Here is a 13283-nt window from a genome sequence, read left to right as displayed (position 1 = left end):
ACAGCATAATTCCCTATATCCAAGAACCTATATCCCAGTTATGTACAGTATAATTCCCTATATCCTAGTCCCTATATCCCAGTTATGTAGAGTATAATTCCCTATATCCTAGTCCCTATATCCTAGTTATGTACAGCATAATTCCCTATATCCTAGTCCCTATATCCTAGTTATGTACAGCATAATTCCCTATATCCTAGTCCTTATATCCCAGTTATGTACCGCATAATTCCCTATATCCTAGTCCCTATATCCCAGTTATGTACAGCATAATTCCCTATATCCTAGTCCCTATATCCCAGTTATGTACTGCATAATTCCCTATATCCTAGTCCCTCTATCCCAGTTATGTACAGCATAATTCCCTATATCCTAGTCCTTATATCCCAGTCATGTACAGCATAATTCCCTATATCCTAGTCCATATATCCCAGTTATGTACTGCATAATTCCCTATATCCTAGTCCCTATATCCCAGTTATGTACAGCATAATTCCCTATATCCTAGTCCCTATATCCCAGTTATGTACAGCACAATTCCCTATATCCTAGTCCCTATATCCCAGTTATGTACAGCACAATTCCCTATATCCTAGTCCCTATATCCCAGTAATGTACAGCATAATTCCCTATATCCAAGTCCCTATATCCCAGTTATGTACAGTATAATTCCCTATATCCTAGTCCCTATATCCTAGTTATGTACAGCATAATTCCCTATATCCTAGTCCCTATATCCTAGTTATGTACTGCATAATTCCCTATATCCTAGTCCCTATATCCCAGTTATGTAGAGTATAATTCCCTATATCCTAGTCCCTATATACTAGTTATGTACGGCATAATTCCCTATATCCCAGTTATGTACAGCATAATTCCCTATATCCTATTCCCTATATCCCAGTTATGTACAGCATAATTCCCTATATCCTAGTCCTTATGTCCCAGTTATGTACAGCATAATTCCCTATATCCAAGTCCCTATATCCCAGTTATGTACAGTATAATTCCCTATATCCTAGTCCCTATATCCTAGTTATGTACAGCATAATTCCCTATATCCTAGTCCCTATATCCTAGTTATGTACAGCATAATTCCCTATATCCTAGTCCCTATATCCCAGTTATGTAGAGTATAATTCCCTATATCCTAGTCCCTATATCCTAGTTATGTACAGCATAATTCCCTATATCCTAGTCCCTATATCCCAGTTATGTACAGCATAATTCCCTATATCCTAGTCCCTATATCCCAGTTATGTACTGCATAATTCCCTATATCCTAGTCCCTATATCCCAGTTATGTACAGCATAATTCCCTATATCCTAGTCCCTATATCCCAGTTATGTACAGCATAATTCCCTATATCCTAGTCCTTATGTCCCAGTTATGTACAGCATAATTCCCTATATCCAAGAACCTATATCCCAGTTATGTACAGTATAATTCCCTATATCCTAGTCCCTATATCCCAGTTATGTAGAGTATAATTCCCTATATCCTAGTCCCTATATCCTAGTTATGTACAGCATAATTCCCTATATCCTAGTCCCTATATCCTAGTTATGTACAGCATAATTCCCTATATCCTAGTCCTTATATCCCAGTTATGTACCGCATAATTCCCTATATCCTAGTCCCTATATCCCAGTTATGTACAGCATAATTCCCTATATCCTAGTCCCTATATCCCAGTTATGTACTGCATAATTCCCTATATCCTAGTCCCTCTATCCCAGTTATGTACAGCATAATTCCCTATATCCTAGTCCTTATATCCCAGTCATGTACAGCATAATTCCCTATATCCTAGTCCATATATCCCAGTTATGTACTGCATAATTCCCTATATCCTAGTCCCTATATCCCAGTTATGTACAGCATAATTCCCTATATCCTAGTCCCTATATCCCAGTTATGTACTGCATAATTCCCTATATCCTAGTCCCTATATCCCAGTTATGTACAGCATAATTCCCTATATCCTAGTCCCTATATCCCAGTTATGTACTGCATAATTCCCTATATCCTAGCCCCTGTATCCTAGTTATGTACAGCATAATTCCCTATATCCTAGTCCCTATATCCTAGTTATGTACAGCATAATTCCCTATATCCTAGTCCCTATATCCCAGTTATGTGCAGCATAATTCCCTATATCCTAGTCCCTATATCCTAGTTATGTACAGCATAATTTCCTATATCCTAGTCCCTATATCCCAGTTACGTACAGCATAATTCCCTATATCCTAGTCCGTATATCCCAGTTATGTGCAGCATAATTCCCTATATCCTAGTCCCTATATCCCAGTTATGTACAGCATAATTCCCTATATCCTAGTCCGTATATCCCAGTTATGTGCAGCATAATTCCCTATATCCTAGTCCCTATATCCCAGTTATGTACAGCATAATTCCCTATATCCTAGTCCCTATATCCCAGTTATGTACTGCATAATTCCCTATATCCTAGTCCCTATATCCTAGTTATGTACTGCATAATTCCCTATATCCTAGTCCCTATATCCTAGTTATATACAGCATAATTCCCTATATCCTAGTCCCTATATCCCAGTTATGTACAGCATAATTCCCTATATCCTAGTCCCTATATCCCAGTTATGTACAGCATAATTCCCTATATCCCAGCTGTGTACAGCATAATTCCCTATATCCTAATCCCTATATCCTAGTCCTTATATCCCAGTTATGTACAGCATAATTCCCTATATCCTAGTCCCTATATCCTAGTTATGTACTGCATAATTCCCTATATCCTAGTCCTTATATCCCAGTTATGTACAGCATAATTCCCTATATCCTAGTCCCTATATCCTAGTTATGTACTGCATAATTCCCTATATCCTAGTCCTTATATCCCATTTATGTACAGTATAATTCCCTATATCCTAGTCCCTATATCCTAGTTATGTACTGTATAATTCCCTATATCCTAGTCCTTATATCCCAGTTATGTACAGCATAATTCCCTATATCCTAGTCCCTATATCCTATTTATGTACTGCATAATTCCCTATATCCTAGTTATGTACTGCATAATTCCCTATATCCTAGTCCTTATATCCCAGTTATGTACAGCATAATTCCCTATATCCTAGTCTCTATATCCCAGTTATGTACAGCATAATTCCCTATATCCTAGTCCTTATATCCCAGTTATGTACAGCACAATTTCCTATATCCTAGTCCCTATATCCTAGTTATGTACTGCATAATTCTCTATATCCTAGTCCCTATATCCCAGTTATGTACAGCATAATTCCCTATATCCTAGTCCCTATATCCTAGTTATGTACAGCATAATTCCCTATATCCTAGTCCCTATATCCCAGTTATGTATTGCATAATTCCCTATATCCTAGTCCCTATATCCCAGTTATGTACTGCATAATTCCCTATATCCCAGTCCCTATATCCCAGTTATGTACAGCATAATTCCCTATATCCTAGTCCCTATATCCTAGTTATGTACAGCATAATTCCCTCTATCCTAGTCCCTATATCCCAGTTATGTACTGCATAATTCCCTATATCCTAGCCCCTGTATCCTAGTTATGTACAGCATAATTCCCTATATCCTAGTCCCTATATCCTAGTTATGTACTGCATAATTCCCTATATCCTAGTCCTTATATCCCAGTTATGTACAGCATAATTCCCTATATCCTAGTCCCTATATCCGTTATGTGCAGCATAATTCCCTATATCCTAGTCCCTATATCCCAGTTATGTACAGCATAATTCCCTATATCCTAGTCCCTATATCCTAGTTATGTACTGCATAATTCCCTATATCCTAGTCCCTATATCCTAGTTATGTACAGCATAATTCCCTTTATCCTAATCCCTATATCCTAGTTATGTACAGCATAATTCCCTATATCCCAGTTATGTACAGCATAATTCCCTATATCCTAGTCCTTATATCCCAGTTATGTACAGCATAATTCCCTATATCCTAGTCCCTATATCCTAGTTATGTACTGCATATTTCCCTATATCCTAGTCCCTATATCCCAATTATGTACAGCATAATTCCCTATATCCTAGTCCTTATATCCCAGTTATCAGGGCCGGCTCCAGGTTTTTCTGGGCCCCGGGCGAAAGAGTCTCAGTGGGCCCCTTTAACACATACCACGATTCATGATGCAGAGATACGGCGGAGAAATCTATCTATATATATATATATATATATATATATATATATATATATATATATATATATATATAGTACAATGCAAAGATTTCTCTTCTTACATTACATGAGTGATATCTATTGTAAATTCCACAATAGCTCAGAAACCGGTAAATCGCTCCACACAGAATAGTGGCCCCCATATAAGGCCCCATAAGGAATACTGGCCCCCATATAAGGCTCCATGCGGAATACTGACCCCCATATAAGGCTCCATGCGGAATACTGACCCCCATATAAGGCTCCATGCGGAATACTGACCCCCATATAAGGCTCCATGCGGAATACTGACCCCCATATAAGGCTCCATGCGGAATACTGGCACCCATATAAGGCTCCATGCGGAATACTGACCCTCATATAAGGCTCCATGCGGAATACTGGCCCCCATATAAGGCTCCATACGGAATACTGGCCCCCATATAAGGCTCCATACGGAATACTGGCCCCCATATAAGGCCCCATACGGAATACTGGCCCCCATATAAGGCTCCATATGAAATACTGGCCCCCATATAAGGCTCCATAAGGAATACTGGCCCCCATATAAGGCTCCATACGGAATACTGGCCCCCATATAAGGCTCCATACGGAATACTGGCCCCCATATGGAATACTGGCCCCCATATAAGGCTCCATACGGAATACTGGCCCCCATATAAGGCTCCATACGGAATACTGGCCCCCATATAAGGCTCCATACAGAATACTGGCCCCCATATAACGCTCCATACAGGATACCGGTCCCCTTATAACGCTCCATACAGGATACTGGCCCCCATATAATGCTGCATGCAGGCTGTTACCCCCCACATAATGCCCCATACAGGCTGTCCCTCCCCTTATAATGCCCCATGCAGTCTGTCACCCCTCCTCTTTATAATGCCCCATGCAGGATGTCCCCCCACTCTTTATAATGCCCCATGCAGGATGCCCCCCCCTCTTTATAATGCCCCATGCAGGCTGTTCCCCACCTTATAATGCCCCATGCAGGCTGTCACCCATCCTCTTTATAATGCCCCATGCAGGAATCCCCCCCCTCTTTATAATGCCCCATGCAGGCTGTCACCCCTCCTCTTTATAATGCCCCATGCAGGAATCCCCCCCCCTCTTTATAATGCCCCATGCAGGCTGTTCCCCACCTTATAATGCCCCATGCAGGCTGTCACCCCTCCTCTTTATAATGCCACATGCAGGATGTCCCCCCCTCTCTTTATAATGCCCCATGCAGGATGCCCCCCCCTCTTTATAATGCCCCATGCAGGCTGTTCCCCACCTTATAATGCCCCATGCAGGCTGTTCCCCACCTTATAATGCCCCATGCAGGCTGTCACCCCTCCTCTTTATAATGCCCCATGCAGGATGCCCCCCCCCTTTATAATGCCCCATGCAGGCTGTTCCCCACCTATAATGCCCCATGCAGGATTCCCCCCCCTCTTTATAATGCCCCATGCAGGATGCCCCCCGCCCTTCTCTTTATACTGCCCCATGCCTCCATACATTAAAAAAAAAAAATCAAATACTCACCTCCCTTCTCCTCACCTGCTACTTGCTGCCCGCTGCCCGCTGTCCGCTGCCCGCTGCTCGGGTCCGGGACTCCAGCGTTGTCGGCGTCTTCCCGCTCAGCGCTCCCTGTGACGGCTCAGGGGAGGGCGCGGTGTAAAGGCGTCACCGCGCCCTCTGACCTGAGACATCACAGGGAGCGCAGAGCAGGAAGACAGCGGATCTGCGGAGGCACGGGGAGAGGTAAGTATCCAGCTGCCGGGGCCCTGAGCAAGCGGGGGGAAGGGCGGGCGCTGGTGTGGAACCCCAGGGGTCTGGTTACCACAGTAATAGCAATATTACGTCTGTGAGCAGGTGGGAGGTCTCCTGGTCAGGAATCCTAAGCATGCCACACCTCCTGCCCAGTCCTGGGAGGGGAAGAACTTCCCCTATATAAACTGGGGCTGAGGTGGGGTTAGAAGAGAACACAGACAGAGACAGAGACACAGTCTGGTCTGGTGTGGAGCAGTTGCAGGGAAAGTGACAACAGGAGCCCTGTAGGAGCAGGAGTGAGTGCCAGAGGCTGGAAGCTAGATAGCTCGCCTTGGCTGAAGAGATCTCACTGGACATGGAGTCCAAGGCTGTGGGGACTGTTCCATACCCAGCAGCAGAAACCGACCGGCAGGGGATTTCAGGTCCTCTGGCCAAGAAACCCGAAGGCACGGTCACACGCAAGGGACCAGCACCGCTGTCGTGGAGCGGAGGCTACCAGAAGGCCCCGAGTCACCGGCCATACGGGTGAGCACCACACGGTACACTCAGGGACGTGGGCTACTTTTACCCGCTTCTAGCAAGGTAGCCAAGAAGAGTACAATTAGTGGGGAGGCCTACAACTCCGCCTGGCCAGGGGAGATCCTATCTGCTCACGGACTGACCAGGCCCCGATCGCTAGCCAGTACTCCCGGGAGGGTCTATCTTTGCCACCAGTAAAGACCCTGAACTACACCGCACCGTCTCTGAGTGGTTCCTGGTGCCTGCGTGCAATTCTACCATCCCCATCATCCACGTCCGCTGCCCTGAGGCCATACCCCTCCCGTTGGGGGTTATACTATCCACGCTGCACAACCGTACCACCGGCCTCAGCGGTCAGCGGCGGTTTCATAACCGCATTCAACGGGTGGCGTAGTCGAACAATATCACATCTGCCACTAAAAACATCGCCACTTAGTTTGACACCCTGGGCACGGACCGGGTCACCGCCACGAGGACTACAATCCCCAACAGATCCGGCTCCGGGTATTCCCCCTGCACAGCAGCAGCAGCACAGGCCCAGGGGGCGCGTCAACTTTTGGCGTAGTTGGCAGGATTTCGTGCCCGCAACCACCGGGTACTGCGTGCCTGAAAAAGACTGTTAAACTTACCTGTGGTGAAGATTCCCGCCATCCGACGCCATCTTTTCCCTTCTTCCCGCCATCCGTGGAGTTTTCCCGCCATCCGACGCCATCTTTTGCCTTCTTCCCACCATCCGTGGAGTTTTCCCGCCGTTGGACGCCATCTCGAGGACGCCGCGCGGGAAGAAGAGGGGCGTGGACTCCGAAAGCGCGCGAGAACTGAAGCCCCGCCCCACGTCCGGACGTTGCGTAAGGTCCTGGAAGGAACCCAGCAGACGCCGACGTCACAGGAGCGCGACGGAAGGTCCTCAACCCTGACGATCCACTGCGGAGCCGTGGCCTACGGAAGAGGATCATCGCAAGGTAGGCCACGGTCCACTAGGGGGGAGGAGGATGTCGGATACGGAGGAGAGCTTCACTGCCACAGCCACCGCCAGCACCACCGCTGCTGCGGTTATGCCTTTCACCATGCCCTACATCCCAGGGGCAGCCTGGCTACCCCAGTACTCAGGGGAGTCACATACCCTAAATGACTTCAGAGAAAGGCTGGATAGCCTCTTCCAGGTGTACCCCCTCACAGAAGAGCAAAAAGTGAGCATCCTGGTGGCTCAATTAACAGGGGCAGCCCAAAGGGAGGTAAAGTCCTGGCCACTTGGGAGGAGGAGGACTGTCGCAGAGATACTAGCCCGGCTGAAGGACACCTTTGATACCCGTACCTCAGCCGAGATCAAGCTTAGATTCTACGGGTGCAAGCAGCGAGCACATGAGAATATAAGGGACTATGCACTAAACCTACAAGAGGCCCTGAGAGCCATTAAGCAGGCCGACCCTGACGGCGTGGGAAACGAAGACAAGCTGTTGACTGAACAATTTATAGAGGGTCTACATTGCAATGCCCACCGAACCCAGTTGCGGGCAATGGCCTTACAGGACCCTCATCTGGACTTTGCACAGTTCAAGGACAGAGCCATCCGGGTGCTCCGAGAACCGGCACCAGGTGGCGCTGTGACCCACAAACGCCCTGCTACCACTTACCACCAGGAGGCGGCGCCCTTGTCGGCAGGGCCTGTGGGAGCTGATGCGCAGGCTTTAAACAATGACCCGGCTACAGACCTGCACCATCAGGTCCAAGAGCTAACTAAAAGCGTTGCCGCGCTAACCCGAACTGTGCAGTCTTTACAGGTTTCTACTCCAGGGAAGATCCAGCTGGCATCCGGACCGGAGGATATCCCGTGGCGCCGACCAAGGAGGACCCCACCGGCCAGAGGAAGACCCAGCGACCGATACAATGAGGACGGACAACCCATCTGCCGCCGCTGCAATCAACCCGGACATATGGCAAGGTACTGTCCTTTAAAACTGGCACAACCTGGGGTAGAGGGCCAACCCCTAGGAATAAGATCACCAGGCCCATCGAACTGGCGTGACAAATACGTGGGAGGATGTCCAGTCTTGCCTGTAGTACTGGATGGCATTCCTATGAGTGCCCTACTTGACACCGGGTCACAGGTCACCACCATCCCGTACGTGCTCTTCAAGCAGTACTGGAATGACTCGGATATAACCCGCTACCCAGACGACGACTTGAGTATCATCGCCAGCAATGGTCAGCCCGTGCCACAGATCGGATTTAAAGAGATGACCATTAAAATCGGTAAAGTCGAACTGGCAGCACAGGGACTGATCATTGTGGACATTGACAAGCGCGAGAGTCACCCAAAGATAACTCTAGGAACTAATGTGATTGAAAATTGTCTTGCAGAGGTGATTCTTATTTTACAGCAGGTTGCCAAGAACGCCATCTCTGGCCAGCAGCAAGTGCTCCAAAAAGAGATCCGGGTACTGATGCGACGGCAACAGGTGGAACTCTCCGGTGGTGAGATTGGTAGCGTGAGAATGTGTGACCCTTTCCCTATTGCCATGCCCCCGAAAAGTGAAATGATGATTTGGTGCCGGGCAGCTATTGGTCTGAGAGGTAGAGATTACCAGGCAATGGTAGAACCAGTCTACTCAGATAGTAGGCCCACCATTTTGACGGCACGGGGGGTGGTTGATGTACGCCATGGGAGGGTGCCCGTTCGCATAATAAATATCGGGAAGAGGGAAGTGTACCTGCCCCGGTATGCTACGCTAGCCAAATTGTATACCATCAACCAAAATTCTGTACAGTCCGTGGAACCCTTGCCTCCATCTCATCCAGAGGAAGGTAACGGCTCTAAACAACAAATGGAGGACTGGTGTCAGCAACTGCATTTGGGTACTGACTCCACACCCGCTCACCAAAAGCAGGGAGTCTACCGGGTGCTCCAGGAATACGAGAGAGTGTTCAGTAAACACCCGCTAGACTTCGGGCGAGTGAAGGGAGTGGAACATCACATCCCCACGGGAGACCATCCTCCCATAAAGGAGAGGTATCGTCCCGTACCCCCTGCACACTACCAACACGCCAAGGGGATGCTTAGAGACATGAAGGAGGCTGGGGTAATCAGGGATAGCTGTAGCCCCTGGGCAGCTCCACTAGTCTTGGTTAAAAAGAAAGACAACACTATGAGAATGTGTGTAGATTACCGGAAAATCAACCGTATCACACACAAAGATGCGTACCCCTTACCAAGGATAGAGTAGTCTTTGGCTGCTTTAAAACCTGCTAACTTCTTCTCCACTTTGGATCTCACTAGCGGGTACTGGCAGGTTCCTGTAGCAGAGGCGGACCGGGAGAAGACCGCACTCACCACCCCGATGGGACTTAGCGAGTTTACCTGCATGCCGTTCGGACTCTGCAACGCACCAGGAACCTTCCAACGATTGATGGAATGCTGTCTGGGACACCGGAACTTTGAGACGGTCCTGCTGTACCTGGACGATGTTATAGTTTATTCCAAAACCTACGAGGACCACCTGAAACACCTGGCGGAGGTGTTTGAAGCCCTGGCAAACTACGGTCTGAAGGTGAAACCGTCGAAGTGTCACCTGCTAAAACCAAAAGTGCAGTACCTGGGACACGTGGTGAGTGCTGACGGAGTGGCTCCCGACCCTGATAAGATCACCGCGATTAAGGAATGGCCAAGACCCTCCAGCGTAAAGGAAGTGCGGCAGTTCCTCGGGTTGGTAGGCTACTACCGAAGGTTCATTCCCGGTTTCACCAAAAAGGCAGCTTCTATGCAGGACCTCCTGATAGGCCAGTCCAGGAAGGCCAAGAACCAGAAGCCGCCCTTCAGATGGGAGAAGCTGGAAGAAGAGTCCTTCCGCCAGCTGAAGATGGCCCTCACGGGGGATGAAATCCTGACGTACCCGGATTACAGCCAGCCCTTTATCCTCTACACCGACGCAAGTAACATCGGGCTAGGAGCCGTACTGTCCCAGATCCAGCAGGGGAGAGAACGGGTAATTGCTTACGCCAGCCGAAAACTGCGACCCACCGAAAGAAACCCTGAGAATTACAGCTCATTCAAGCTAGAGTTCCTGGCAGTGGTGTGGGCAGTCACCGAACGCTTTAAGCACTACCTCGCCTCTTCCCGGTTCACCGTGTACACGGATAACAACCCGTTGACACACCTGGACACTGCAACACTCGGTGCCCTGGAGCAGAGATCGATGGCCCGCCTGTCCAACTATGAGTTCACGATCAAATACCGGGCAGGACGCTCCAATACCAACGCGGATGCCTTGTCCAGAATGCCAAACCTACCGGACGTAGGGGAAGATCCAGGGGAACTGGAAGAAGTTGAACTCCCCGCGTTTCACCGTCATGGGACTACCCAGTATTCCCACCGTGTAAGGGGTAAGCAATCCGCTACGTTCAACCCCTTACCTCATTACAACTGGGCAGAAACGCAAGACAGTGACCCCGCCGTCCGACTGGTGAAGGAGATACTGACTCAGCCAGATGCCCGCCTTGACCCAGACGCTCCGGAGGAGACCAAGCAACTGTGGGCTAAGAAGAGTCGACTGTTCCTTTACAAGGGGAAGTTGTGCCGCAGAATGGTTAACTCCCGGACGCATGAACTGGTTTGGCAAGTAGTGGTGCCAAGAAGAGACGCGGCAATGGTACTGGAGGCATACCACGACGGAGCTGGGCACTTCGGATGGAAGAAGCTGGAGTTCCTGCTGCGCGGGCGGTTCCACTGGGTAGGCATGAGAGGAACCATCGAGAGGTGGTGCAGAGACTGTGGCCCATGCAACCTAAGAAGGAAGGACCGTGCCAGCCAGAAGACTCCCCTGCAGTCCATCGTCACCAGGCAGCCGTTGGAACTGGTAGTCTTGGACCATGTAAAACTGACCCCCAGCAGAAGTGGCTACGTCTATGCGTTAACCATCGTGGATCACTACTCCCGGTTCTTGGTTGTAGTCCCCGTCAAGGACTTAACGGCTCAAACAGCAGCTAGAGCCTTCCAGCAGCACTTCTGCCGTCCACACGGATACCCAGAGCAGGTGCTGACGGACCAAGGACCTGCCTTTGAAGCGGAAGTCTTCCAGGAGTTCTGCACTCTGTATGGCTGCTGGAAGATAAGAACAACACCCTATCATCCGCAAACCAATGGACTCTGCGAGAAGATGAACCAGGTGGTGATAGACCTTCTGAAAACATTGCCCCTGGAAGAACGCAGTCTGTGGCCTGAGAAACTGCCTGATCTGGTGGACCTATACAACCACATCCCTGTAGGTTCTACCAACTGTACCCCGGCTTACCTAATGAGAGCAAGACCTGGTAAGCTGCCTGTTGATCTGGATATGGGAGTCCTGACACCCGAGGACACTTCACCAGAAGCAGACTGGGACACAGAGAGGCAGCAGCAGTACCGGAAAGTACAGGAGAGCGTTGAGCGAAGTCTCCGTCAAGAAAGAGAAAGACAGGAGAAGACTTACAACCAGTATGCTCCCGCTGTTCCCCTGGTACCTGGAGAGCAGGTCTTGAAGAGGAAAAGATGGCTCCACAAGTTGGACGACCAGTGGGAAAAGGACCCGTACACCGTACTGCCATCAAGCCATGAAAACCCGAAAGTCTGCACAATCAGTAAGGATGGAGGAGAAACCACAGCCATTGTCTCCCGAGATCACCTGAAGAAGTGTCCCGAGCAGCTACGAAACCCTGAAGAAGATCAAGAAAACCCTCGACCCGCAGAGAAAAGGGAAGAGATGGTCAGTACTGTACTCGGAGACTTCCCTCGGTCTTGGACACAAGTAAATGGCGCTGTTGTGGTACCCGTCCTCACCTTCCTCCAGCCAGCATCCCAAGTGCCTACGGAAAAACAGGTAGAGCTGGAAGAGCAACCGGTCCAGGAGACAGAAGACCCCACACAAGCAGACCAGGAGAATCGACCCTCTGCTTATAGTGAGCCTGCCGTGCCCCTAGTGAGCCAAAGAGTCCGTAGACAGCTGCCCAGCTTACCTTTGACAGCTCCTACACCCTGTAGCTCAGGACCGGTCAGTAAGCTCTGTAGGTCTACTAGGGCCACTAGAGGCCAGTTGCCCGTACGTTGGAGGATCTAAAGTGTTTAGACTGTTTTATTAATATTTACCTGTTTACTGTTGCTTGTAAATAATTATGTTTTTCCAGTTATTTTATAGGTATCTTTTGTGGATTTACTAGAACTCTATTGTATATAGGTTTGGAGCGTAACCCAGGAACGGACTAAAGACTGTTAAAGACTCGGGGCAGGACAGACCCCTACCTGGTTATGGCTCCCTGTTCTTTGGTGAAATGGACACCCTTTTTGTTTCAAAAATTGCACCCGGTTGCGGACACGCCGTGACCACTTTAACATGTTTTTCCTTATTGTATTGTTCCTGTTTATACCCTGTTATGTTTTCAAAAAAAAAAAATATGTTTAGTCCCGGAGTACTAAATTTTACTAGGGGGGAATGTGGAACCCCAGGGGTCTGGTTACCACAGTAATAGCAATATTACGTCTGTGAGCAGGTGGGAGGTCTCCTGGTCAGGAATCCTAAGCATGCCACACCTCCTGCCCAGTCCTGGGAGGGGAAGAACTTCCCCTATATAAACTGGGGCTGAGGTGGGGTTAGAAGAGAACACAGACAGAGACAGAGACACAGTCTGGTCTGGTGTGGAGCAGTTGCAGGGAAAGTGACAACAGGAGCCCTGTAGGAGCAGGAGTGAGTGCCAGAGGCTGGAAGCTAGATAGCTCGCCTTGGCTGAAGGGATCTCACCGGACACGGAGTCCGAGGCTGTGGG

This window comes from Phyllobates terribilis, unplaced genomic scaffold (genome assembly GCF_046119375.1).
Source record: "Phyllobates terribilis strain yellow unplaced genomic scaffold, ASM4611937v1 Scaffold_183__1_contigs__length_3771566, whole genome shotgun sequence".
In the NCBI taxonomy this organism is placed as follows: Eukaryota; Metazoa; Chordata; class Amphibia; order Anura; family Dendrobatidae; genus Phyllobates; species Phyllobates terribilis.
This window is presented reverse-complemented; position numbering follows the sequence as displayed.